General features: G+C 36.6%; 1 long non-coding RNA gene across 1 annotated transcript; it reads right to left on the reverse strand.

The window, feature by feature from the left end:
- Positions 1-1,298: 1,298 nt before the first annotated feature.
- On the reverse strand, positions 1,299-26,909 carry LOC109176728. The gene is made up of 3 exons (XR_002053436.1): positions 26,898-26,909; positions 18,041-18,046; positions 1,299-1,384 (listed from the first exon to the last, which is right to left on the reverse strand). It is a non-coding gene; the product is annotated as an uncharacterized LOC109176728 (long non-coding RNA).
- Positions 26,910-27,428: the final 519 nt, after the last annotated feature.

Here is a 27,428-nt window from a genome sequence, read left to right on the forward strand (position 1 = left end):
GAGAAGGTGCATGACCATCAAAGATCTAGACTCATCAAAGTGATCTGGAGTGTTTCTTCTGCTTATTTTTTGGCGTAACCCTAGTTCCCTTAAAGAACTGGTACTTATAGATTCTTCTATAAACACTCTCCATAAAAGATCTTTGATTGTAGAAGGTAGGACTATAAAAGAGGAATGTAATCTCAGCTGATTAGGTCCATTACCTTCTTTGAAGATACGCTGATCGTCTTTCCATACTGAGCTGATAAAACCGCGTAAGACTCTTAAGGAAACAGCTTTCCTAAATCAGATCTTCAGTGTCAGTTCTTCTGTCGTTGCTTCTGCTTGATCAGTAAACTGTAGACCCAACCGGACAGACTCTAAACCTATCTTAGTATGCCATAATAATATTGCCAATTATAATATGAGGTTTTTGAACATAAAAACACTAACAACATAAAACTGAAATCACTATACAACATTATTTCTCAAGAATATCAAATCTTCCATGCTGTCTATTCTTAAATAGACTAAACTCGTTCTCAACTTGAATCCTTATTCATGTTCACCTGTAATAATCATTTCACACAAAAATAAAATATAGACAAAATTAGCATAAGCTATGTAAGTTCCATTTCACCCCGTAAAATAATAGGCTCGGATTTTATATAATTTTCAAATAAAGCACTTATATATTCTTATACTTTTGCAAACCATTTATATATATAAATATATGTATACTTTTGTATAATTAACATAGTAGAGTTTCACAAAGTATTACTTAGTAAATAATCATTTTCCAAAACCTTCCACGTCATTTTTTCCAAAATATAACATATTAATCAAGGAGGAGTAGATACCAAGTGTAGAGTCTTTAAGCTCTCAACTTAACCACCAAGAGGCATCTCATAAGCCAATCATGAAAATAATTTAGAATTTCAATGTGAGTTCTACTAGCTCACTCCGGTTTCCATATCTGAGATAAATTTCAAATTTGTGAGTTCTCCCGGCTCACTCCGGTATAATAAAAATATTTTTGTGAGTTCTCCCGGCTCACTCCGGTAGAATGACCAAATTCCAGTCGGTAGGTTGTGAGTTTTCCGGCTCACACCAGCACTGGATATCACCATCCTCCAAGATTAAAAAAATATATACTTTCATATCAAAATATTTCTTTTCCAAACTTTCGTTGGTAATAATATGAACGTGGAATAATAATAAGATTTCACCACATATATAAATGGTGTAGCTTGTCCAAAATAACACTTTTTTCACAAATTGGTCACATTTGATCATTATTTTAATATATAAATATATATAAATACCAAAACTTCCAAGCCAAGCATTTACACAACACATGGGTTCGACACGTCGAAACTCATTCTCGATACTTCGAGAATCACCACTCACAACGTTACCATTTATCGATAAATGTACTTGTGTCACCATAATATTACATAATATCACACATAATTTGAGAAATCATATAACTTTGATTTATATAACATCATATCATAACCACATTCACACATTATAAAAACATATATATATACTTTGGAGCAAATATAAAATTTTAGTAAACATGAAATCTTACCAAAATGATAATTCCTAGCAAGTAGCAACCCTATAAACTGCACAACCTCCAACTCCTATCTGTCTTTCTCTCCTCTTCCTTCCTTCTTTCTTTTCGTCTCTTTTCCTTCTTTTTTTTTTTTTCTTTTACCTTATGCCTATTTATTTTGCTACGTAACCCCCTTCTTATAATACTAAATAAATACCAAATAATTATCTTACTTAATTGTCCTGCTAATCAATCATTATAATAACTGCAAATCATTTTACCCTGCTAATCAATCATCAATATTATTAACCCTTAATCCTTTTCTCTGCCGAAATAAAAACAAAACAATCATTTTGTAGCTCGTAAGAATTGAACCTAAAACCTCAAACTTAACACACAAATCTCAAACCACCACACCAATTCATCTCTTGTGTGATCTCTTATCAAATTATACATATATTTAATATATAGGAAAACAATATACGGTTTTGAAATTAAATTGTTGTTGCCAAGAAAGAGTTGAAAATAAATTAACCTGTACATTGTTTTGAAAGAAATATATATATGCATATACTATACCTGAAATTATCTTTTTAGGTATAATAAATAAATATAACAAAATAATTTTTATAAGATTAATTTCAAAAAATTCTTCTTGCAACATACAAAAATATTTTATGGGTGAACAAAATAATATTTTCTCAAAATTATATTATTGCTTAAAATTACCGGGTGTCACAATGGCAATCTAGCTCGATGGGTGGGAGAAGGGAGAAGGGAGAAGGGAGAAGGCGCGCTGGGATGGGAGAACTGAAAATGAAATCTCGATCTGTTTTTAAAAACTATATAACGTCGGCTATTAGGATATAGCTGACTTTATATATGGAATATTTAAAAAAGTAATAAAATAATCTACGACGTCGAGTAAATAGATTGCCGACATCGTAGTATATTTATTTTTATTTTATTTATAATGTCGGCTATTTTCTAATAGCCAACGTTATATGTTTTATAAAAAAAAAAAAACAAAAAGGCTTTAACATCGGCTATCTATATAGCCGACGTTATATGCGAATTCTGTAGTAGTGAGCACACAGAGATGTTGTAACAGAAGTTGTAACACAGATAATTTAGGACGCAGTTTGGGTAACTAACAGCCCTAATCTGCGAGGCACTTCTCAATTTGAGAAGTTGCCTAAATCCACTAAAAGTTCAATATTAACGGTACATTGTTTGGAACCAAAGATTACACAATAGATGATCTTTCCTATCGTACTATTGTAACCTAAATACATGTACTACTTTCTAGGGGAATTTAGTAACTCTTCCTCAATTGACTCTCAAACCTCACAAGATAGATTGATGAAGGCGTAAGTCTTCAGAGAAGAGAAGGAGTCTTTAAATAATCACCTTTCTCGTTATTCATTTAGGATTAGCGTTTAATCCAAATTTGAATAGGATTGGTGAAACATCCTTCATTCATTCCTTGATTGTCTAGTAGTCCTTCTTGCATACAAAATTTGACTAATATTCTTTGAATCAACACTCTCCCCCTTAGTCAAATTTTTAGCAAAAATCTTGATCTCCTATCAGCTTGATTCTTGGACTTCTCCCCCTTAGTTGATTCTCTGAAATCTTTTCTTGGGTTTTGACTCAGTACAAGAAAAATGCACATAGACAACACTAGAAAGACAACAGTTTTTAAGAAAAGTGTTGTCTTTTGTATAAAAGACAACAGTTTGGTCCAAAACCGTTGTCTTTGATGCAACACTTTTGTCAAAGACAACGGTTTTTACTTAACCGTTGTTATAAGTGTGTTGTCTTTGTGCATTTTGTGAAAAGACAACACCACAACGATAACGGTTTTTTAAAACCGTTGTCTATGTGCATTTTTTTTTTTAAAATAAGACAACAGTTTTTTTAACTGTTGTCGTTGGTGTGTTATCTTTAAGCGCACTGGAATACATAACACTAGAAAGACAACGGTTGTTTAAAACCGTTGTCTTTGTGCGCTCTTTTTTTAAAAAAAGACAACGGTTTTATTTAACCGTTGTCATTGGTGTGTTGTCGTTAAGCGCACTTGAATACACAACACTAAAACGACAACGGCTTTGCATGTTCTTTATTTGTTTAAGATAACGGTTTTATTTAACCGTTGTCTTTGGTATGTTGTCTTTGCATGGTCTTTATTTGTTTAAGACAACGGTTTTATTTAACCGTTGTCTTTGGTATGTTGTCTTTAAGTGTATTTGAATACACAACACTACAAAGACAACGGTTTGTTTAAGTGTATTTGAATACACAACACTACAAAGACAAAACCGTTGTCGTTGCGCATCATTATTTAACAGGTATATAAAATAAAAACAAGGAAACAACAATTTTAGAAAATAGTTAAAAAATTCCCCCTAGGAAGAATAAAACCTAAGACCTCTAACATAATAAACTAACCTAAATTCACCAAGCCACAGCAACACTTGTGTACTTAAGTGCAACATCTAGTATATTACCAAAATAGTTCTATTTCCGTTCATATTTAAATATAAAATTATTCACCAAAATTTCAAAGTAAATTCATTAAAGTTTTATTTTCAATTATATTACAATTAAGACCAATCTATGAATTCAAAAAAATAATAATATTATCAAGTATAAAAAACAATATGGGATGGTGTTCATAATGGTGCGGTATGATGTGTAGGGGTTAAAGGCGGTATATATGATAGGGGCCGGGGTTGGTAATCGACTATTCCGGCTAGCGCATGACTAACAAGGTTAGCTATATGTTGGTAATTGACCCTTACGGCTAGCGCATGACTAACAAGCTAAGGTTAGCTATATGTTGGTAATCGACCCTTCCAGCTAGCGCATGACCAACAAGGTTGAAATAAACTGTTGGTAATCAACCCCTCCGGCATGCCTAGAACACGTTGAGAATGGATATGAAAGAGTAGTTGATCGATGCCATACAGTTTGCTATATCTCATTTCTTTTGTCGCGATCTTAATTAGCTCTATGTTCATAATTACCAAACTATATATTCATAATTTTTGAATTGAAATGCATATTCATAATGATTGAATAACTCAGATATCTATATTCACAATTACAGAACTTTGTGTTTATAATTTGCGATGTTCATATTCCCAAGTGTTGATAACTATACATTTTAGAAATTATGAATCAACAATACAGAAATTATGAATCTGCAGTATAGAAATTATGAATTTACTGTATAGAAATTATTAATCTATACAACTGTATTTAAATTAGAAATATACTGTATAGAAATTTTGAATCTACATTATAAAAATCTATGAATCTCGTGTTCTGTACCAATATACCCGGTTCTATTTTAATTGACCGGATGTAGCGACCCAGGTAATTAAACTAATATTTTGTTACGAAATTTCCCTCTAAGCTAAGACAAATTAAAATTTCTCTATAAGACAAAATTTCCCTATAAGAAAATATTGGGAATGAAATTTTTGTCTTCCCCCTAAGACAAAATTGGGCAAAGACAGGTCTCGGTCCAAAATTTCCTCCTTCAGGCTTCAGACATATCTCCGTCGACCTAGCTAATTGCTCGCCCGTGTGTTCGCCGCCGACCGCCACTCTCGTCAGTGAGAGGTTCCGCCGGCCGCCACTAGCCATCTTCGCAGTGAGTGCTCTCCGCCGACTGCCACTAGCCATCTCCGCCGACCGCCTACCGCCGCCGCATCCAAGTTTCGACGCCGTCGCCGCGCCCAACCTCTTCCGCCATCGCCGCCTCCATCCTGTGTCGCCGTGAGTGAGTACTTTTGGATCCTGTTTTGATTTTTGGATACTACTTATACTAATAAGAAGAAGGCCTATGTGATCCATATTAATACAGACTTTTAAAGAAAGTCATGTGATCTAAAAAAAAAAAAAACATACTGTCCTTTTGAGGTATAAAACAACCAGACCTCAAGACAACATAAGCTTTTAAAGATTAGAAACAGGGTGTCTTTTCAGAAGATAACAAAATTAAAGGGTATTAGACTTCTAGTCATTTTGACAAAAAGTGCTGGTATTGACTAGTCCTTCTCTCCCTTTTTTGCTAAAAAGTTGCTGAGGATGTTGAGATGAGAGAGAAGATTAATTCTAATGACAACAGAATACGAATTACAGAGAGTATATCCAACTGAACTTCTAAACACTCCTAAGAGATAGGATATAATATAAAGGCTAAGTCTAATACCACACATTACTACTATAGACTATACATTATTAATTACAATAATAATAGTAACACTCACACACCCCCTCAAGCACAAGGTTAGTGAGCTACAACATTGAGCTTGTCTCTTAAAGTAGTAAATCTGAGCCCTGTGAGCGGCTTAGTGAGAATGTCTGCAAGCTGATCTTTAGTCGATACAAAGTTGACCACAAAATCTCCTGAAGCCACTTTGTCACGAACAAAGTGATAGTCAATTTCAACATGCTTTGTCCGAGCGTGAAAAACCGGGTTCGCACATAAGTAGGTCGCACCTAAATTGTCACACCACAGTGCGACGGCTGACCAGAATGTAAGCCTAGCTCACGCAGTAGAGAGACAATCCAAGTAACCTCGGCTGCAACGTCTGCCAACGCTTTATACTCTGCCTCAGTGGATAAACGAGCTACCGTGCGCTGTTTCCGAGAAAGCCATGACACAAGATTAGACCCTAGGAAGACAGCATAGCCACTCGTGCTCTTCCTATCAATCGGGCAGCCAGCCCAGTCCGAGTCAGAATAGGCATGAATAGTAGTAGTCAGTGACGGTCCGAGACGCAACCCATAGTCAAGAGTGCCCTTGATATACCGTAACACCCGCTTGACCATAGCCTAGTTTTCATCAGTTGGCGAGTGCATGAACTGACAGAGTCGGTTGATAGAATATGCTAAGTCCGGACGTGTAATGGTTAAGTATTGGAAAGCTCCAACAATGCGACGATACTGCGTCGGGTTCTCATACAACTGTTCTGACGGAGTAACTGGCTGTGAAACGGATGCCGGCGTAGTGAGTGGTTTGCAATCCACCATCCTAGACCTATTCAACAGGTCTGTCATATAACGGCGCTGAGAGAGAACCATTCCATCACCAGTGTCAATCGTCTCGATACCCAAGAAAAACCCTGGTTTACCTAGATCCCGAATCTTGAAGGTAGAAGCTAAACGACTTAGTAAATGACCGACTAAGCCGGCGTCGCTGCCCATCATAATGATGTCATCAACGTAAACCAGGAGAAAAACCTTTGAGGTCTCAGTAGTATAGTAGAACAGAGAGACGTCAGTCTTGGACGAGGAAAAACCTGCAGATAATAAGAAGTCATGCAATCTTTTAAACCAGGCCCGCGGAGCTTGCTTAAGCCCATATAGTGACCTCTGTAATAGACAAACATGACCAGGATGTGCTGGATCTTCGTACCCTGGGGGTTGCTTCATATAGACTGTTTCACCAAAATGCCCATTAAGGAAGGCATTCTGAACATCTAGCTGTCTGAGAGTCCACCTGTTGGTCACTGCAAAAGAAAAGAGGATGGCGGACGGTAGTGGGTTTGACAACTGGACTGAAAGTGTCAAAGAAGTCCTCCCAGCTACCTGATTGAAACCTTTGGCTACAAGGCGTGCCTTGTAGCGATCAATTGCGCCATCAGCAGTCCGCTTGGTGCGGAAGACCCATTTGCAGCCAATAATATTCATGTTGGGTTCTGCTGGTACTAAATGACAGGTGTTATTGTGGAGTAGCGCATTAAACTCCTGATCCATAGCATCCCGCCACTGCGGATGCCCAACAGCCTGTGAGTAGCAGGTGGGATCAGTGGAGACTGTTAAGGCCTGGAAATCCTCATTTTCACCATGAGTCATGTGGCGTAAGCGCATGACATGACCCCGTTCTTGGGGTTGAGCCCGTTTAGCCCGACCCCGCGGCCGACCCCGGGTGGGTCGAACTACTGGTTCAATGGCTAAGTGCGCCTCTTCTCGAGCTATGGGAGTAGGTGACTGCGGGGCTGGTTGAGTTGCCACTAGATGGACCACATTCGTGGGAATTATAGCCCCAGAAGCCCACGGTATAGATACTGATTCATTAACTTGCAATGGTATATCTGTGACAAAAGGAAAAGAAGATTCATCAAACCGCACATGGCGACAGATATAGGTTTGTCCACTGATTAGGTCCATGCACCTATATCCCCTATAGGACGGTGGGTAACCTAGGAAGACACAGGGTGTCGAACGATACTCTATCTTATGGCGATTGTATGGCCGCAGGTAAGGGTAGCATCGACACCCGAAGACACGAAGAAATTTGTAGGGCAGTGGCTTTTTATATAGTTTGGAGTATGGACTTTCAATTTAGGACGGAGGATGGGAGATAGTTGATTAAACATGTGGCCATTTCAAAAGCGTAGTCCCAATATTGGGGTGGAACAGACCCTTGAGCAAGAAGAGCTAGACCCGTTTCGACAATATGTCTATTACGGCGCTCTACTCGACCATTTTGTTCGTGCGTATATGCACATGACTGACGGTGATTTATACCAAGTGTTTGGAATGTGTTGTGTAATTTGCGGTACTCACCCCCTAAATCTGACTGAATGGACTTGATAGAGCGCGAGAATAGTCGCTCTACCAACACACGAAACACATAAAAATTTTTATAAATATTTGATTTTACCCATAATGGATAAAACCAGCAAAAATGGGAGTAGTCATCGACAAAGAGTAAGAAATAATGAAAACCGCTAGCCGATACTACGGGGGCGGGGCCCCAGATATCCGTATACAATAAATCTAGGACAATTTTAATAGAATCATTAATACGGTCTAATTTAAAACGAGATGACTTGCCAAGATGGCAAGCCGTACATGAGCCTAAATTGGAATTATTATTTGTAGAAACTGAACACAGTTGAAGAACTTTATTTTGGACGACACTGTGAGGGTGCCCGAGCCTGCGATGCCAAACAGCTGATGTTGCCCGGTAACTAATAAACGCAAAATGACGCTGTGAAACTTGTAACTTGTACAGACCGCCTGACGTGGGACCTTTAAGGAGCACCATTTTGGTTTTGGAATCCTTCACAAAGAAACAGTTATCGTGAAACTCAATAAACTCTATTTTTATTGGCAAACTTTTGAACAGAAAGTAATGGAACAGTCAATTTAGGCACATGTAAAACATCAGACAGAAACAACTGTTTAGACTCAGAAGGGATGGTTGCATGGCCAACCCGTGAAATAACCAAACCTGTACCGTTTCTAACCCGGAGAGTGTCCGAGCCCCCATATTCGTCTGAAGATGCTAGCATGCCCGCATCCGGAGTGCCATGCGCGGTGGCTCCCGTATCCGGATACCATGCCTCGGCCAGAGAGACCGAAGCATCACCTGAAACTGCTACATGAGCCTGCGCGGGCGGCTGACCTGTGTACCTTTTATAACAATATAACGCAGTGTGCCCAAGTGCCCTGCAAATTTGACACCTCGGAGGTCCTCTACCGCCACGCCCACCGCGTCGACCGCCACGCCCACCCCTGCGACCGTCGTCCGATTGCGTCGAGCCACTGCCGTGCGCATTGCTGCCTTGCGGACTACCGCTGTTGTGCGAGTTCCTGCCACTGCCGCGCCCAGCGTACATGGCAGTGTGCGTACTGCCGGCATCCGCATGCGGGTAATCATCCGAGAGGATGAAATCCGCCGCTTGCAAATAATCCGTAAGCTGCGGCAAAGAGAGAGGGTTCTGGGCCGTCAATGACGCAGCATACGAACGGTATTCGGGATGTAGACCTTGCAGCACATACAGGTTTCGCTCCCAAAGCGACAATGGCTGCCCCGCCTGCGCCAAGGCTTCGACGAGTAATTCTGCTCGCCCGAGATAATCTGCCGGGGTTGCACCGCCTTGCCGCAACCCCTGGACTTGGCCGAGGAGATTGAGACATCGCGCCTGGGTATTGGACCCTACTGCGGTGCAGATGGATTGCCACACTTCCGCGGCAGTGTTTCGGCCTACTGCGAGATGCAGTACTGGATGTGTTGAAGTGCACTGGATGTGTCTACAGGTGAAGAAAAGGCTCTGGTGCTCACTATCTAGTGCACCAAATGGCCTCAAGGTACTAGCCAACGGACCACGAGGAGGTCCACCGACCAGCACTATGGAGCAACGACTCCAGATGACGGATCATGACAAGATCTGCCGCTTGGGGAGTCCCGCCACTAAGCTCCGCCAGGCCAAAAGGGCTTTCTGGTCGGGCCCTCTATGGCTGAGCTATGTGTCGTTCAGACCGGGACTCGTGGGCCCTTGATGCTCGGACACTCGGGTTCGTTACGACGAACTAGTAGAAGTTGATTTCGTTGAAGTCAAAATTAGAATGCATGCTTTACAGTTGGATTTGTGATGAAGAAATGCTCAGTATATGTTTATGTTCTGTTAATTTGTACAGTGAGTGGAAATGAAGTGCCTGAGATTTGTTATTTGTTAAGAAGCATGCCTAAATATTTGCTATTACTCCTTGAGAAGATTTGTTGAATTATTGAGGATTTGGCATGAAATGAAATCAAGAGACTCAAGTGAAAGAAAGAAATAAAGAAAGCGAGTCAATGTGACTCAATATAAACCTCCACAGAACAAGTGATCCTTTTCACAAAAGAGCGAGTATATATATGTATTTCTATCTATATACTTATACTTAAAGCATCATGACTATCCTGTTGCATGAATTACATGTTTTGTATGTTTAGAACTAAAGTTTGTTGAGAAGTATAACACTGTGTTGTCAATTAATGATTGACTTGATAGCATGAGCTTGTTCGTTAAGTTTAAGCATCTTTATCTATCAGTTTTGAGCTTGAGTTTGAGTATTGCGCCATGATTAGAAATATCAGTTAAATCATGAGAGCTATGTTAAATTGAGTACTTAAGTAAGCATGCCTACTTGTTGATTAGGATGCAAGCATATAGAATTATTGTTGAGCATGATCTGTGTTGTTGTTTACGAGATTGAAAGTACTTGAGATTAAGTGTATTTGTCAAATGATTTTCAAATCTATATCTATAGTACTTCACAGGGTTGAGTGGCGTTATACTTAGCATTCGTGCTAACAGGTTATCTTTCTATTTGCTTGTTTTGTTAACCCCTTTCAGCTGGGCCAAGTGTTTGAGCGCGCTCGTAATAGTTTAGAGCGTATTTATGAGTTGTTAGTGGCTAGTTCAGACTTGTTCTAGTTGTAAATGTTTAAACTTTGGAGTTTAGTTGCTTTGTTAACCTTTTGATGGTGTTGGACACCAGAGTTGTATTCCCCAAGGATATTAGTAGTTTTTGTGTTGAGCTTGACTCTATTTAGCACATTTCTTAGCCTGTGCAGTCATCTTGTGTGGTGACTGTGGCGGTGACACCCTTTGGGATGGCTTTAAGTTATTAATCTTATTTTAATCTTGTTTAGTTTATCTTTTGGAGTTAAGTATTCGTGATTTGGATTCAAGAAAAGTGGGGTGTTACAGTGAATGACAACTCCGATATTGAATTTGATGCCTTTTCCTACTTTGTATAGCAATTCTGCTAGACTCCATTTAACTGTGGTTTCATGAAGAGATGGCATCCAATTGACAAGTGCGATTTTCTGTAGAATAGCATACTTGCTTGTTAATGAGACTGCCATGATTTTCTTTTTATCAAAACAAACATTTCCTGCTGTGAGTTCATGTGCAACTTGTTCACTTGATAGTTGAATATTATGTTCTTCACTTAATGTTCCCAAGTATTCATTGATAGCTTCTGGATTGAATTCATAGAACTTACCCCAAAGATACACCTTTCCGTACATTGGGTTGCTAGGGATGGTTGTGTTTTTGGTGAGGTTGCAAAAAAATTCTTGAACCACTTCTTCTTCGTATGGTTCAATATTAGTAACTGATCCCAAGGGTTGACTTTTGGTCAGAGCGTCAGATATTTGTTCACAACTGTCCATGACCAATAGTTTTTGATGTATGATTTTTTTTTCTCTAAAATTGAATCCCATAGCTTAGAAGATTGTTTATTCAGAAATTTGGGGCTATAGGGTTTTGGCAGATTGGATCCTCTAGTTGGATAGTCATTTTGTTCAAGCACTTTCTTTCCTTTTTCCTTGGCAGAATGTTTTAGTTTATCAATTTTCTTCACTCTTCCCTTGGTAGAAGGTCTCTTGTTTGCCCTTTCTTGATTTTTGGCTCAGGTTCTTAACCCTGTTTCATTAGATTCTTCACTAGCCTCTTTAGGGACCCAGTTCGCATCCTTCTCTAGCTCCTTTCTTTCTGTTTCCTAGTGTTTGGTTTTCTGTGTGGAGGGATGTTTGGCCACCCAGGAGAGAAATAATAACCATTCAGCGTCGTCCACGTGTCCAGATCAACGAATCAGATGTAATTTTAAAAAAACAACATAGTGGCATTTTCGTAAATTTAACTCAAATTTTGGTGCATATAAATGGGTTATAAGTGCATGTAGCTGGTGCACCATTGTAAGTAAAAAGTGCAGATAAAATCACTTACAGGTGAACGTACTTTCACTTACAAGGAAAGGAATTGCAAGGAAAAGAATTGCAATTCGGTGGGAAAAGAACAAAGTATGAATAATCTAGGAATTCAAATTACATTGTTTGGTAGGGAGGAATAGAACTATTGGAGATGAGAAGGAAAAAGTGGTATAAAGACTAAAATGTCCTTGTCTAATAATAATAATAGTAACAATCAACAAGGGTACTTTTGTAATTTCTTTCATTTTTTTTCCTTTTCCCACAAACATTGAATTGGAATTCATGGTGTGACACCCCGAGATCCAAATTCGATTAAGGGATTAATTAAGTAATTAATCATATTTCAATTTGTAATTTAATTCCTTAAATTACTGAAATTCTATAGTTGGGGACTAGTAATTGACTAGTCAACCCCAAAGTCAAAGTTGTACCTTGAGCTTTAAAAGGAGTTCCCTTGTTCCCTTACACCTCTTCATGTTAGTAAGGGTATTCTTGACTTTCACCTTGTGTTAGTATTGTATGCTAACCTAGTAAGAACACCCTCATTTCTCTCCTTACACTTTCCAAATTCTAGCTCTACCTTCTCTCTAAAAAGGTAGATAACTTTTCTTCCAAGCCAAGTGGGTGTATGTCCCACCCGCGGGGAGAGAGGCTTGTGGGTGTATGTAACCGCAGGCAGGACCACGGGTAGGGGCCTACCCGTGGGTCCACCCGCGGGGTACACAGTGGTGTTGTTTGGGGATTTGTTCCCCGTGATTCTTTTGACTCGGTATTTGGTCATTTGACTTCCCGATGTTCTTTTGTGGAACTATTTGAGTGTCTTCTTGATGTTTCGTATGTCTAGAACTATATGGTAGGAATCCATGTAGGTTTTGGTGTCGTGAATCGTGCTAAGTGTTCAACATTGTGTTTCGTTGAACCATGATGAGTGTTGTGTGTTCTTCGGAACTACGTTTGGTTTACCCGTTTGATAAGCATGCTAGTTCGGTGTTTAAATGCTAGCATGTGTGTTGTTTGTACCTTCTTAATGGTTGATGATAACTTGTGTTATCCATTGTTGTTGTTGTTGGACTGTGATCCATTCCTTGATTGAGTATGGTTTCATATCTTCATTGTGATCCGTTGATTGATTCCTGTTGTGGTGTGACGTGTGTGTGGCTTTACCTGGATTGCACGATTAGTGGTATGGGACACTAGTCACCAAGGTATTGCAGTGGTCCTCGTGGTGGCCATGACGTGATTATGGAGTTTGTGGCCTGAGTGATGGGTTCACGTATTTCTTGGGTGGCATGTGTTGCCGTGTGTGTGATCGGTACCCTCGTGTACTATGAAATTGGTGGTTTGTTGGTGGGGGACGACGGTCCTAGGAGGGAAAAGGTTCGAATAAGAAGTACAGGGGTCCTGGAGGTAATGGTTGGAAGAAGATATAAGGTTGGGGGTAGCCATAAGGTTGGAACCGGGCATAAGGAAGGCATATCAACTCGTGATGGGTGATGTCACGAAGGCATGTGTAGTCGTTGTTGTGAGTTCTCTTCTTGTGACGTGTGTAGTCACAAAGGCATGTGTTGCCTTGGCATGTGTTGCCGTTTGTTGTGTCTTTATTCCTTGAGTTATGCATGTCGGGTATTAATCTATTGTGTGACGATAGATTATACCTTGAGACTTCTTGTGAGTCGTTGTTGTTCTTTGTAGTCTTGGGATGTGTTCCCGTGTTCTTGTTGAGAGTGTTGAGTCTTGTGCTGACTATTACTCTTGGTTTTTGACTTATATATATGTATTCCGTATCAAAAATGGCTTTACAAACTTATATCTTATCTATGTATGATATTTCACAAGTATTGGTGGGTTACCAGCATTATTCGCTGACCGGGCGTCGTCCCATGTTTTATATGCTTCTTTCAGGTGATGCTTAGACGAGTGCGCGGTCTAGTGCCAGCTAGTATAGCTTCACTTTTATGTTTTGTGGCCTGTGAGCCAATCTAGACGTAGTACTCTGTTGGATGGTTGTAGATTTTAAACAATGCAGATTTAGCCTGTGCGTTCACCCTTGGGTGAGCGTGGCATAGCACCCCGTTTCCTTGTTTTATATATATTTCCTCTTTCAGTCTTCCGTTGTGTTTGATGTTTTGGTTTAGATATCTGCATGTTTTAAGGCTTTAAATAGCATGTTTTTAGGGGGTGCTACACATTGGGTACCCCATGAATTGCAATTCAACAAAAAGAGGGAATTGCAATTTCATGGAATTACAATTCTCTCTAACCAAACATTGTAATTCATGTCTTCATTGAATTACAATTCAATTACAACCAAATTACATCCAACCAAACGTTAGGTGCAACTACTTATAACTATTGGTACACCTAGTTATAACGTTAGGTACACTTAGTTTTGATGCTCAGTGTAAATTTTATTTGCACCTGTAATACATTTTACCTGCACTTGTAATAAATTTTACATGCACTGAGGTGCACTATATAAAAGTACTACGTGCACTTGTAATACATTTTACTTGCACTTTGATATTCAATTATTTACGAAAATGGCACTGCATTTTTTTTAAAAAAAAAAATCAGTGTTTCTCATCCATTAGATTTGGACACGTGGACAACGCTAAATGGTTCTCATTTCTCTCCTGGACAGGAAGTTCGCACCTGAACGCAGCCCTATATATATATATATATATATATATATATATATATATATATATATATATATATATATATATATATATATATATATATATAGGGAAGGGTTCATGTGCGGATATAGCTTCCCGTGCGGTTGTGCGGTTAGATTTGAGTCGTTAATCAAATCTAGATCAACGAATCAAATCAATGAAAATTTAAAAAAAAAAAAAAAAACGCGTGCCTGGAAGAAAGCCACGCACGCACCAAGTGTTAGATCTTAAGCACAAACTCACGCACATTAAGTACAAAACCCACGCACATTAAGCACAATCTCACGCACATTAAACACAAAACCCACGCATTTAAGTATTAACTCACAGACCTTAAGTTTCAACAACTACTGACATTAAGCACAAACTCACGCACATTAAGTACAAATCTCACGCACATTAAGCACAATCTCACGCACATTAAGCACAAAACTCACGCACTTTAAGTATTAACTCACAGACTTTAAGTTTCAACAATTACTGACATTAATCACTAACCTCACACACATTAAGCACAAACTCTACGCAAATTAAGCACAAACTCCACTCACATTAAGAACAAATCTCACGCACCTTAAACACAAAAGCCAACACTTTAAGTTTTACCAACTACTCACATTAAGCACAATCCCACGCACATTAAGCACAAAACTCACGCACACCTTATGCACAAGACTCACGCATCTTATATACAAAGCTCACGCACATTAATCACAGAACCGCTCACATTAATTTTGACCTAGATTCAAAAATTACAAAATTATTATCACCGCATTTTTTTTTTAATTTTGGTAATTCTGGACGTTGATTTAAGCAAGATGAATGGCCCAAATTAAACCGCACAACCGCACCTGAGCACTCTAACGCACCAGAACCTAATTCTATATATATATATGTATATATATATATATATATGTATATATATATATATATGTATATATATATATATATATATATATATATATATATATATATATATATATATATATATATATATATATGTAGTTCTCGTCTCACAACATGGATCGTTTGTTGCGGCAATGAATGGACGGCTCGCGGGTGCTTTCTCGGCTACTATGGCCGAAGCACTGGCCTGTAAGGAGGCGCTCTCTTGGCCTAAGAATCGGGACATCATGGAGGTGGACATGTTGACGGACTGCATGGAATTACAAAATATGATGCGTACAAGCCACACGGCTAACTACTCCTACCTGGGGATCATTGTAGACCAGTGTAGGACTGCTATATCGTTATTTACGAGATGCTCGCTGAGTTATATTTCGAGAAGTTTAAATTTACATGCTCATACTTTAGCTTCTTTAGCTTTCGATCAGGACCAAGCTATGTATTGGGACTCTGTCCCTCCTGACTCTATCATTCAGTTTATTCATTAATATACCGCATGGAAAATTTTCAATATATATATATATATATATATATATATATATATATGTGTGTGTGTATATATATATATATGTGTATATATATATGTATATATATATGCTTCTCCCGTATCCGGCCTGAAACCCGCGTCTACGTAGCAGCGAGGTACACCGCCAGTGGCTTGACTGATCACGACAGTAAGTGTCCGTGCCGGCAGGCCGGGCTGCGCACTTCGGTATGCCTGCATGGCCGCCACCGCTCGATTCCATGTGTCCGTCGGTCTTGGGAGGGCGTGGTCCCATACCGCCTTGTTGCGGGTACTCCAAATAGCATATAATATCGCACTGCTAGGCCACACTGTTCCTCTGTCAAGACATTAAAAATTCCCATAAGCCATGTCGGCAATGAATTAGTATGTATATTGGTAACCGGCAACCCCGACATACCCCACACTAATTTTGAATAGTCACACTCGAGTAACGCATGCATGATGTTCTCATGCGCCCCTTGGCACATTGGGCACAGCAGATCAATCTCAACTCGTCGCATTATTAGATTGTCCGTAGTAGGGAGGATACCACAGACTGCTCTCCACAAAAAGGTCTTCCATTTGGGTGGCACTTTCAATTTCCACATAGTAACCCATATATCAAAATCACCTGGGTTATGCACATAATCCCCCTTAATTTGCCTATAAGCATTTTTAACTGAATATATTCCATTCATCTCCCCCTTCCAGTACCAAGTGTCTTCATATTCGGGGCTAACAGGGATCATTAAAATACGTGTGACATCCTCAGGAATAAATAAATCAGTCAGAATATGTGGATCCCAGGTATTAGTTTGTTGGTCAATCAATCCTGCTACATGGGCATGTCGCAACTCCTGGGGCATTATTGTTTGGACCAACGGACTGGGATTATCTGGTAGCCAGGGATGCCCCCATATTAATGTTTTTTGTCCATTCCCTACACGCCTCCTTACCCCTGAACAAACCATTCCGTGCGCAGCCATTATACTTCTCCAGCAAAAACTTGGGCAATTTCCTATGGTAGCATCAACAAAAGATGTATTCGGGTAATACCTGGCTTTATATATTCTTGCCACCAAAGTGCTGGGGTTTGTGAGAAAACGTCATGCCTGTTTTCCCAGCATTGCCAAATTAAAAGCTCGTAGGTCTTTAAATCCCAGACCCCCATACTTCTTAGGGATGCATAATTTATCCCAAGCCCTCCAATGTATTTTCCTCTCCGTTCCAGATCCCCACCAATACCTGTTCATGGTCCTCTCTATTGATGTGCAAACTGTCTCAGGTAACAAAAAAACACTCATTGAAAAAGTTGGCATAGATTGTGCCACATTTTTCAAAAGTACTTCCTTACTAGCCTGAGAAAGCAACTTTTTACTCCAGGAACCAATTCTCTGCCTGATTTTATCCTATATATATATATAGAGAGAGAGAGATATGTGGAAGAGTTCAAGTGCGGGAATGGCTTCCCGTGCGGTTGTGCGGTTGGACGCACCTTAAGCATTAAAATGTCACACATTATGTATAAACTTCGCACATCTTCAGTTTATAAACTAATGCACCTTAAGCATACAAATCACGCACCTTAAGTACACAACCCATACACCTTAAGCGCAAAACTCACGCATATTAAACACAAAAACTCACACACCTTAAGTTTCAACAACTACTCACATTAAGCACATAACCCCACGCACCTTAAGCACAAACGCTACTCATCATAAGCACAAACCTCACGCACCTTAAGTTTCAATTACTTACATTTAGGACACAACCCACACACCTTTAAGCACAAGCCCCACGCACCTCAAGCACAAACTCTATGCACCTTAAGCACAAACCTCACGCACCTTAAGTTTCAATAACTACTCACATTAATGACACAACCTACACACCTTAACCACAAACTCCACGTACCTTAACCACAACCCACATGCACTTTCAGCACAAAACTCACGCACATTAAGCACAAAACCCACTCACCTCAATTCCTCAAATTTACCTAGATGCAAATATTATCAAATTGTCATCACGTTTTTTTTTCTTTTTTTTAATTAATTTTGGTAATCTTAAACGTTGATTTAAGCAAGATCAATGGCTCAAATTTAACTGCACAATCGCACCAGAGGCGTCCACCCGCACCGGAACCGACTTACCATCATCTTCTAGCAACCTAACTTTCCTCCATTCTGGCTCACGTGTTGAACGGATGAAGTGATAAATCAAATGTTCATATCATATCACGTGAAACACCTTAGATAAGTAAGCAATCAATTAGTTGGATTATATATGTGCAAAGTAAAAAATTAAATCAAGTAAATAAATCATGTCAAACATTACGGTTGTTGGTTGAGAATAAAATATAGAAAATAATATCATTGGTTGTTTAAATTGTTAGTTGGAATTAAGGTTACAAAATACATTTTTCAATTTAGAATCATAATTTTACTCCGTAAAATTTTTTGAGTTTTTTCTTTTTAATTATTTTTATACAATTGAAGGGATTCATTGCCAAACTTTTGACATCTTGAACATAGTGTCATTTGATCACAAGATCTCAAATAAAAAATAATATGCATGGGAACTTTTTAGACATATAATAGCATTTGATTTTTTAACATTGTGTGACTAGTCCAGATTTGATTCAATACTAATATGAATTTGACATGAGTTTACCCACCATATTATAAGGCTAATATTAATTTGGCTAGCCAAGATCAAATAATTACCAAAAGTTGTAACTAATAATAAAGACATAACTTTATTTCTTTCCCTCGTTATAGTATATCTGTCATCCAATAATTGTCAAAGCCAATCGTTTATTATTACTCCAAAAAATATACTTAGTAATGATAGTGCGACTTTATCTTCTTATACTTACATAACATATATAGTGTCAATTTTTATTTTTTTTTTTATGACAAAATGTTTATTAGACTTAGAAATGTTGACTGAAACAATAAATTAAACCAAGTCCAAATGAAATCCCTTGAAATCTTGACTAAAGTTCGATCTGCGAATTAATATAATATTCGTAGTAGTTTACTAGTTTTGTTTGAATGGTGCTGAATATGGAAGCAAATTAAGCAAAAATCAATGTCGACAAATTTGACAATGTCGTTTTAGATTATTAACTTGTAGCAAAAATCATTAATTGCAGGAAAATATTATCTCTAGCTAACAAACACTTTATATATTCCTAATTAATTAGTATTACATTTTGGCAAAAATATATGTGAAAATCCGTGAAACGGGTTGTGTCAAGATTAGCTGAAATGCAATACTTATACTAGCAAATGTAATACTACCTAAGGAATAAAATATTTGCCAAGCAATTTTTGCTCAGATGGCATGTAGTCATCTCTCCCATATGGGAGGTCATGAGATCAAGCCTCAGTGGAGACGTTGTTAACTTTTTGTGCTTTAATAGATTAAGAAAGTAAGTATGTTTGAAGAGATATCACAGTGTAATAGAATCAGTAACATCTAAAAAAAAGAATAAAATGACATTTTTCCCCTTGAGTTATATGTTTATAACACTTTTCCCCCTGAGTTATTCATGTATCCACATTTGTCCCCTCAGTTATATTAAAAGTGACAGTTTTTCTTCCTTTTAAGTTAGATGAACATTTTTACCCTTAAACTAAGTATTTCATTTATTTTTCTTCTCAAATAAATTATTGCTTAAATGTACGGATGACCACGGTTTTGTTCGTAATTAACCAGACACTGTAGCAACTGAATCGAAACAGTAGAGACGGTTCTAGTTACGATTTAGAACTAAAATAAAATAAAATAAAATAAAATAAAATAATCTTTTTGTTTTCTATGATGAACCAGTTCGTACACGGTAGAACTGGGTTTTTTTTTTTTGTATGATGAACCAGTTTAAAATTTATTTATTTATTTTTGTAAATTCTATTTCTTATTTTTAAAATAATCTAAATTCAACAATTATTTTATTTTATTTTACTTTTTTTCGGTTTTGAATCGTAACTAAAACCGTCGATATTGTTTCGATTCGGTTGCTATAGTGTCCGGTTAGGTTCGAACCGAATCGTGGTCTCCATACATATATGCAATAAATTGTTGGATAAAAAAAATGAAATACTTTATTTTAAGGGTAAAAATGTCCATCTAACATAAAGGGGGGAAAACTGCCACATTTAATATAATTGAGAGGGTAAATATGGATACATAAATAATTCAGGGGGGAAATCGCTATAAGCATATAACTCAGGGTAAAAAAAGTGTAATTTTTCCTAACTTATATGAGAAAATTTAGTACTATTACATTTTGATGTAAAAGTATTACATTTCCCTTTATAAGTGCAACAATACTTATAAGGGAAAATATAATACTTTTGATGAAAAAATTAATACTTTTACATCAAAATATAAAAGTATTACATATGTTCTCAAATGTATTACGTTTTCCATTATAAGTAAAGAACATTTTATTCTTGATCTAATATTAAATTTGCTAGTATAAGTATTACATTAGCATATTGACCCGACTCGACTCTACTTGTCGCATTGATAAGGATTTGTGAGACTATCTCACACAAGTATGACCCTTATATTCTAAAAACATAATAAGTTCCAATCAAAGTTATATCTCTCATTTTTGTCCATGTTTTTAATGCTAACCATTTTGTACATTGTGATTTTAGAATTGTACTATATAATTTTTTGGACAAAAATACCCTTACCGTTATCACTTCTGTTATATTTTTCATTACTTTTACCATGCACATGCATCTACCACATCTGTTCTTATATTCTTTAATTATAACAATATTTATAAAACATTACATATTCATTATATATTGGATTAATATAATAAATAAATTTTAGTTCACTTAGATTTTAATTAGTAAAAATGTGTTAGTTATTTATAAAAATATAAATATTGGGCATATGTTTTTGTGCATCGCGCGCATAGAAAAGACTAGTTTTCAGTATAAATATTACATACTCGTATTGATTCGACCTGACCCAACCCGTCTTACGGATAAAAATCAATGAGACGGTCTCACACAAGTGTGACCCATTATATTTTTGACAAATTTGACAATATGTCTAGTCCACCATTTACCCACATAGAGTTGTCGAAATGGGCATGCGGGGGTGGGGGGGGGGGGGGGCGCTCGGGCCCACCAAAGCCCGCCATATGGCGAGGGCGGGTTAAAAAGCCCATCAAAATATATATGAGCAAAAAATAGAACGGCTACCCCGCCCTGTCATAAGCCAACTGGGCCCACCAAATTTAAAAAGTTATAAATTTAAATAAAAAGTAATATGAAAATATTAATAAGTGCATACTAAAATAACTTATTTGAATAGTTTAAACATATATTAATGCATTTGTAATTTGTTGAACACAATAATAATAATCAAATACATAAAATATGAATGTATAAGGCAATAACAAATAATTTATACATTATACTACTTACTAATACATTTTTTTCAATATAAATAAATAAATAAATAAATATAAATAATAAAATAAATATGTGTGTGTGTGTACACTAATATATTAATAACGTATACATATTAGGCGAGCTTTGCGGGTCCTTGGTGGCCCGCCAAGCCCGCCTCGCCAAAGCCTGCCATTTTGGAAGGGCGAACTAAAATATTTACCAAAATACGGACCATAATATCCAAAGCTCACTCTGCCAAGGCGGGGCTGGACGGGCTAGCCCGGCTGGCTACGCTCGTTTTGACGACTCTACATCAATACAGACTTCTCTAATCTATGATAGCCTATAGGCATGGTATACAATTGTTATTTCATAGACAATGGTCACACATTTGTGTAAACCATAAATAAAAAAAGATATATTTTTAATATACTAAAAATATATTATTTGTATACATAAAATACATTATTTGAAAGTATATAAGTTTGTATATATTATTAAATAATATATATTTAATACACAAATAATATACTTTTAGTATATTAAAAATATATATTGCATTCATGGTCCAAGTAGGTACTAATTTGCCCATGGTATACAAATAACTCAATGTGATAGGATTTTACATTGATTTCGCAATAAGTTGTGATGTGACACTTAAATATTTTTTTAAACTTATTGAACCGATCTTTTAATTTGAGATTAGTTTGATTTAGATGTCTATTATTAATTTTTTTTTAAGTAACGAGGACACTATTGAAAATTATGGAATTTCTGACCACGCGAAAATGATCTTAAATTAAGTTGAAAGTTTTGTTCCGACCACTTTTGGTATCCGGAAAAACCTTTGTTGCTATTTTCGACCACTTTTTGGTATCAACTTGATTTAAGATCACTTTCAAGTGATCGGAAATTTCATAATTTTCAATAGTGGGAAAACCTCTAATTACTATGTATCCGATGGTGTATATTAGAAAAAATCTTGCATTGTGACCCTAACTAGCAAAAGATTACAATAATGTAAATTAGCCTAGATTGTCTATAGTTAACTGGTTCATAAACTTAGAGGGCCTATATATTGTTTCTGTTGAAATCAAATTTGTAACTTTTATTTATCAAGTTAATAATTAACCTGATTAGTTGGAGTGCTACGCCTATTGTTAATATTCCTGCTATGATGTGGTGCATTGCCGTTGCAGAAGGGCGGTCTAAAAAGGTTGCTTGATAGGGTTTGTTGGAACATAATCTCTCCTTTTGGACTTTACTAAACACCACTAACCCTCAAGTTGACACTAGAAATCTTTTGTCATGAATCAGGATTTCAAGTTCAAATTCACTTCTTATACTGTATAATTAAGAAAAATTATTGTTGTTGTCGAGTTCAAAATTAATGCACGTATATATATAAAAGAGGAAGTCATTTTCTATTATCCAACTTACCATCACATTCTAGCAGCCTTAAATTTTCATCCATTCCTGCACACGCGTTCAACAGATAATAAAGTGATAAACGTCAAAGTTCATATCATATCACATGAACAATTTAGATAAGCAAGCAATCAGTTAGTTGGATTATATATGTGCTTTACGTTACATACAATCAAATCCTGCATTATGTGGTGGTTTAACCACCACAAATTAATGAGTGGTTAAGGTCCTTTAAATAATATGAGGCCTAAATTACATGGCCACTATTATTTAAACAAGGCCCTACCTTTGAGTTTAAACACATCAAGGAAAACATTTCCTTTCTCTCTTATTTCTGTGTCTGCTAGTTAAAGTCTGAATAATAATGAGGTTCAGCGCAGCTACAAGCTTAGCGTGGTTATTCTGTGCAGACTGTCGAAAGCGTACCGGTTTGTCGACTGTACCGTCACCGGGCAAATAACGCTTTTAAGGCAGTGTTATTATAACACGACACAGACTTTCTTTCACCACACACCCATTGTGTCTGTGTTTCTTAAAAGGTGTTCAGCTCGCGCATTGACGTCGCGAATATTTTTCAACATATTAGTTTGAAAAATTCTATAACAGTTTTCCAATTTGTGTACTATATGCCATTATGGGACGTTTGGTTGGATGGAGAGAATTACGTGGGAAAAGAATTGCAATTCCATGAAAGACGAATTACTGGGAATAAAGTGGGAATTTAAATTCTAGTGTTTGGTTTACGGGAATATAATTATTGGAAATTTCAATTTCAATGTATGGTAAACAAGCTAAGGGAATTGAAAGAGAATAAGTAGTATAAAATCCAAAATGCCTATTATTGTTGTGGGCATCAATTTAAAAAAAAAAAAAAAAGGGAGGAGTAATCTTATCTCATGATTATCTTTTTTCTTCCTAAAGTCCATGGAATTAAAATCTCAGGGGACATGGGATTTGAATTCCATGAAAATGAGAGAATTGCAATTCCTTTCAACCAAACTAAGGAATTAAGTGGCATTTGAAATTAGATGAGAATTAAGTGGGAAGGGAATTTAAATTCCCTCCAACCAAACACGCAGGTTTGAATGTTTGATAACATATATGGAGTATAAAATAATCAATATACATCCTAAATAGTGGCTTAAACCTCTCTAGGAATCAAAATTTTAAAAAGATCAGAATTTAATTTGAGTCTCCATACTACTAAACACAATATATATGTGATTTTTTTATTTTATTTTTTAATATACATTCGTATGAGAGTAATTCAAATTTGGTTCAAGTCGTTCCACCAGTACTATACAACTAATCCAAATTTGGCGTTCGTTGCCTATCACTAAGAAGCTAATTCAGTTTGTTTTGAGTTACACCTTTCGAGTTTGACTCTTATTCCAGGTATAGTAAGATTTGGTTAAGATCTCTTGAACATGATATATGCATACGAGAGCCGATCATATGAAATTATAATTATGTTAATAGTTTACTTATCAACTATTTCATATTAAATTAAATACAAAACACGGTATAATCATAATACGCACATTTTAAAAACTTTTGCGATTTTATTACATTATAATTAACTAGTATTTTCCCACGTGCGACACACGAAATGAATTTGTTATAATATATTAAGAATATTTGGTTTGATATATAATTGTTTAAATTGTAACATAAAATATTATATAGTGCAATTGAAGATATGGTTTGGATCGTTTATGTTTGTTGATGTTATCATTCCTTGAATTCGAGCAAATAATTGCTCAAATTAATAGCTAATGTGTAGATGTATGCATGCAGTGCTGTAACTGTGACACCCCATAAATCTAAATATTGATCGAGGATTAATTGAAGAATTAATCCAAGCTTCCTTACTAATCCATTTCTAAAAATCCTGAAATTTGATAGTCGAGGGACTAGATTTTGACTAGTCACTTAAGTCAAAAGGTTGTACCTTGTGCTTCTTGAGTTGTGCCCTTGTTTCGTAGTCTTTCCAACTTTAGTAAGGGTAAATATGTCTTTTCTCCTAAGATTTGTGATTCAAGCTAACCTAGCATGACTTTCTCATTTCATTCACCTTTTCAACCTAAAATTTAAACACTCTAGCTTCTCGCTAAGATAGTCTAGCTTCTTCTCCAAGCAAGAAATTGAACTTTCAAGCCTTGCAAGATTTTCTTCCAAGATTCATACTTTCTCCTTCTTGGGCATAGGAAAGGGTAAGATGCTTAGCTTTTTGGTGTTTTTAACATTCTTTTTGGTGTCTTTATCTAAAGTTAGGATCTTTGTTGTGTTTCGGTTTGTGTAAGAAGTTGGTGTGGAAGAGGAGCTCTAGGAAGAGGCTTTTAAAGGTGAAAAAGAGGAAGTTGTTAGGCTACAAAGGTAACCCATGCGATACAAAACCTATTTTCTTACTTATATGATGATTCTTGGCTTCTACTTGTTATTCTTGTGATGATTTGTGAGATTTGATGCATGATCTTGTGGTGATGCATGTTTAGAGCTTTTTCTTAGGTTTCTTGAATGTCATTGCTTGGCTATTTCTTGGGTTCAAGTCATATCATTGTTGTGTGTGAGATTTTGGGTGTTTTGGACTTGATTGCTATAATCTGCAAGCGCACAGAGTCAATCACAGTATAAATTCCTGGAGTATTCCAGGATCGATCCCACGAAGAACACTATTAACTGTTATCTTAAATAATCAAATTGTTGATAAGGAAATTCGCAAATAAATAGAATTAATGTGATTAAAAGAATATTTATGAATTTAAAGCAAAGGGAAATTCAATTGAGAAAAGATTAGGGATTTAGGGTTCACCTATTAGATAATTAACTAACTCTCCTAAGTATTGATTCTTAAGACTATAGTGATGATTGCTTCAAATATATCCTAATACTCCGTCGAGCTACTAGGTTGTATCCAATTAGCTGTGATCATCCGTCGATATCTCACCAACATTAATTAAACCCATTAAACAACAATCAAATATCACCACAAATACCTAAAGCTATGTCTAGTTTAGGTAAATTGTGTTTATCTTACGAGTTCTAGGTTCATAATTCACCTGTCAGTTCTTCTTATGAACCCTAATATTAGAATTATGTAATGGCCAGTCACACAATCCACAATTAAAATACATACAATAAATATAATCAAATTCAATTATTAAATTGAAATTAGAAGAATCAACACATGAAAAATAGTCAATTAATCTAATCAAGGCTAATCCAAATCCCTAATTAAAATTCTATCCGATAATCATAATTAAATGCATAAATTGTTCAGGGAACATCATTCTGAAAATTTAAACAAGAAATAAAGTAAGGAAGAAAAATAATTCAAGCCTAAGAGATGATAGCTGGGATTGAAGCTCAGAAATTTCTCACTGAAGTCGCTGCCGCGCACCCAGGCTCTCTGATTCTTCTCTCCGCCGTTTTCCTGTTCGCCTCCGTCTCCCCTATTCCCCAATATTCTGCCGTCCCTCTCCTTCTTCAAAACAAAAGCAACCCCTAACTTAATATATATAATCCCCTTTCTTTTCCTTTCTCTGTTGCGCCAATAAAACCAAATAATTTCCCTTTTCTTTTGTAAGTTTTCAACCCTCCAGAATTAACCAAAAGCTTTTTAAGATTCACATATTCACCCCTAAACTTTGTAATCTTCTTTCAATTGAACACATCTTTATATCATCAAATAAGCTTTCTTGCAATTTGACCCCAAAACTCATGATTCCCCTCAATTAAGTCCATACCTGTCAAAGAGTGCACAATTAATAAGATTTAACTCAAAATTAATCCAATTTAATAATAATGAACCTAAAATCACAATGGAATAATATACAAAATACGCACATATTCTAGACCTATCAAACTTCCCCACACTCAAGGTTTTGCTTGTCCCCAAGCAAACTTATGCAATGAAATAAACTACCAACCATAACCATGTCAACTAGGCATTCAATTCAAGGGAATTGGTGAACACATAATACTTTATGAGAGTTCAAAGTCATATGCACATAAGACAATAGAGAATAGTAGTCCTCACGGTTGTTCACTCAATCTCTCAAATATATATATGTATAAGAAAGGTACACACCATCCTCTATTGAGAATGCACTTGCCATAGGCTTGCTTGTCCACCAAAACTCCACTACCAAAATTATATGAAAGACACGACTCAAAAGGTATTTATTTATGGGTTGTAAGGGGGCCAAGGGTATGTGGTTTAAGAAAGAAAAGGATATAAGGAAATACAAATTAAGTCCAAGGAATCAGTAGAGCCATAATTTCACCATATCAAGAGCAAGAACTCGTATTCAACCAATACATTGAACTCTACTAAAACAAGTCATCACTTATACTTCATTCTCCCTCATCCTTTTCACTAATAAACAACTTCCAAAATCTCCATCTCTTTTTCATCTTTTTTTCATTTCTTTTG

This window comes from Ipomoea nil, unplaced genomic scaffold (assembly GCF_001879475.1).
Source record: "Ipomoea nil cultivar Tokyo-kokei standard unplaced genomic scaffold, Asagao_1.1 scaffold0755, whole genome shotgun sequence".
NCBI classification, from domain to species: domain Eukaryota; kingdom Viridiplantae; phylum Streptophyta; class Magnoliopsida; order Solanales; family Convolvulaceae; genus Ipomoea; species Ipomoea nil.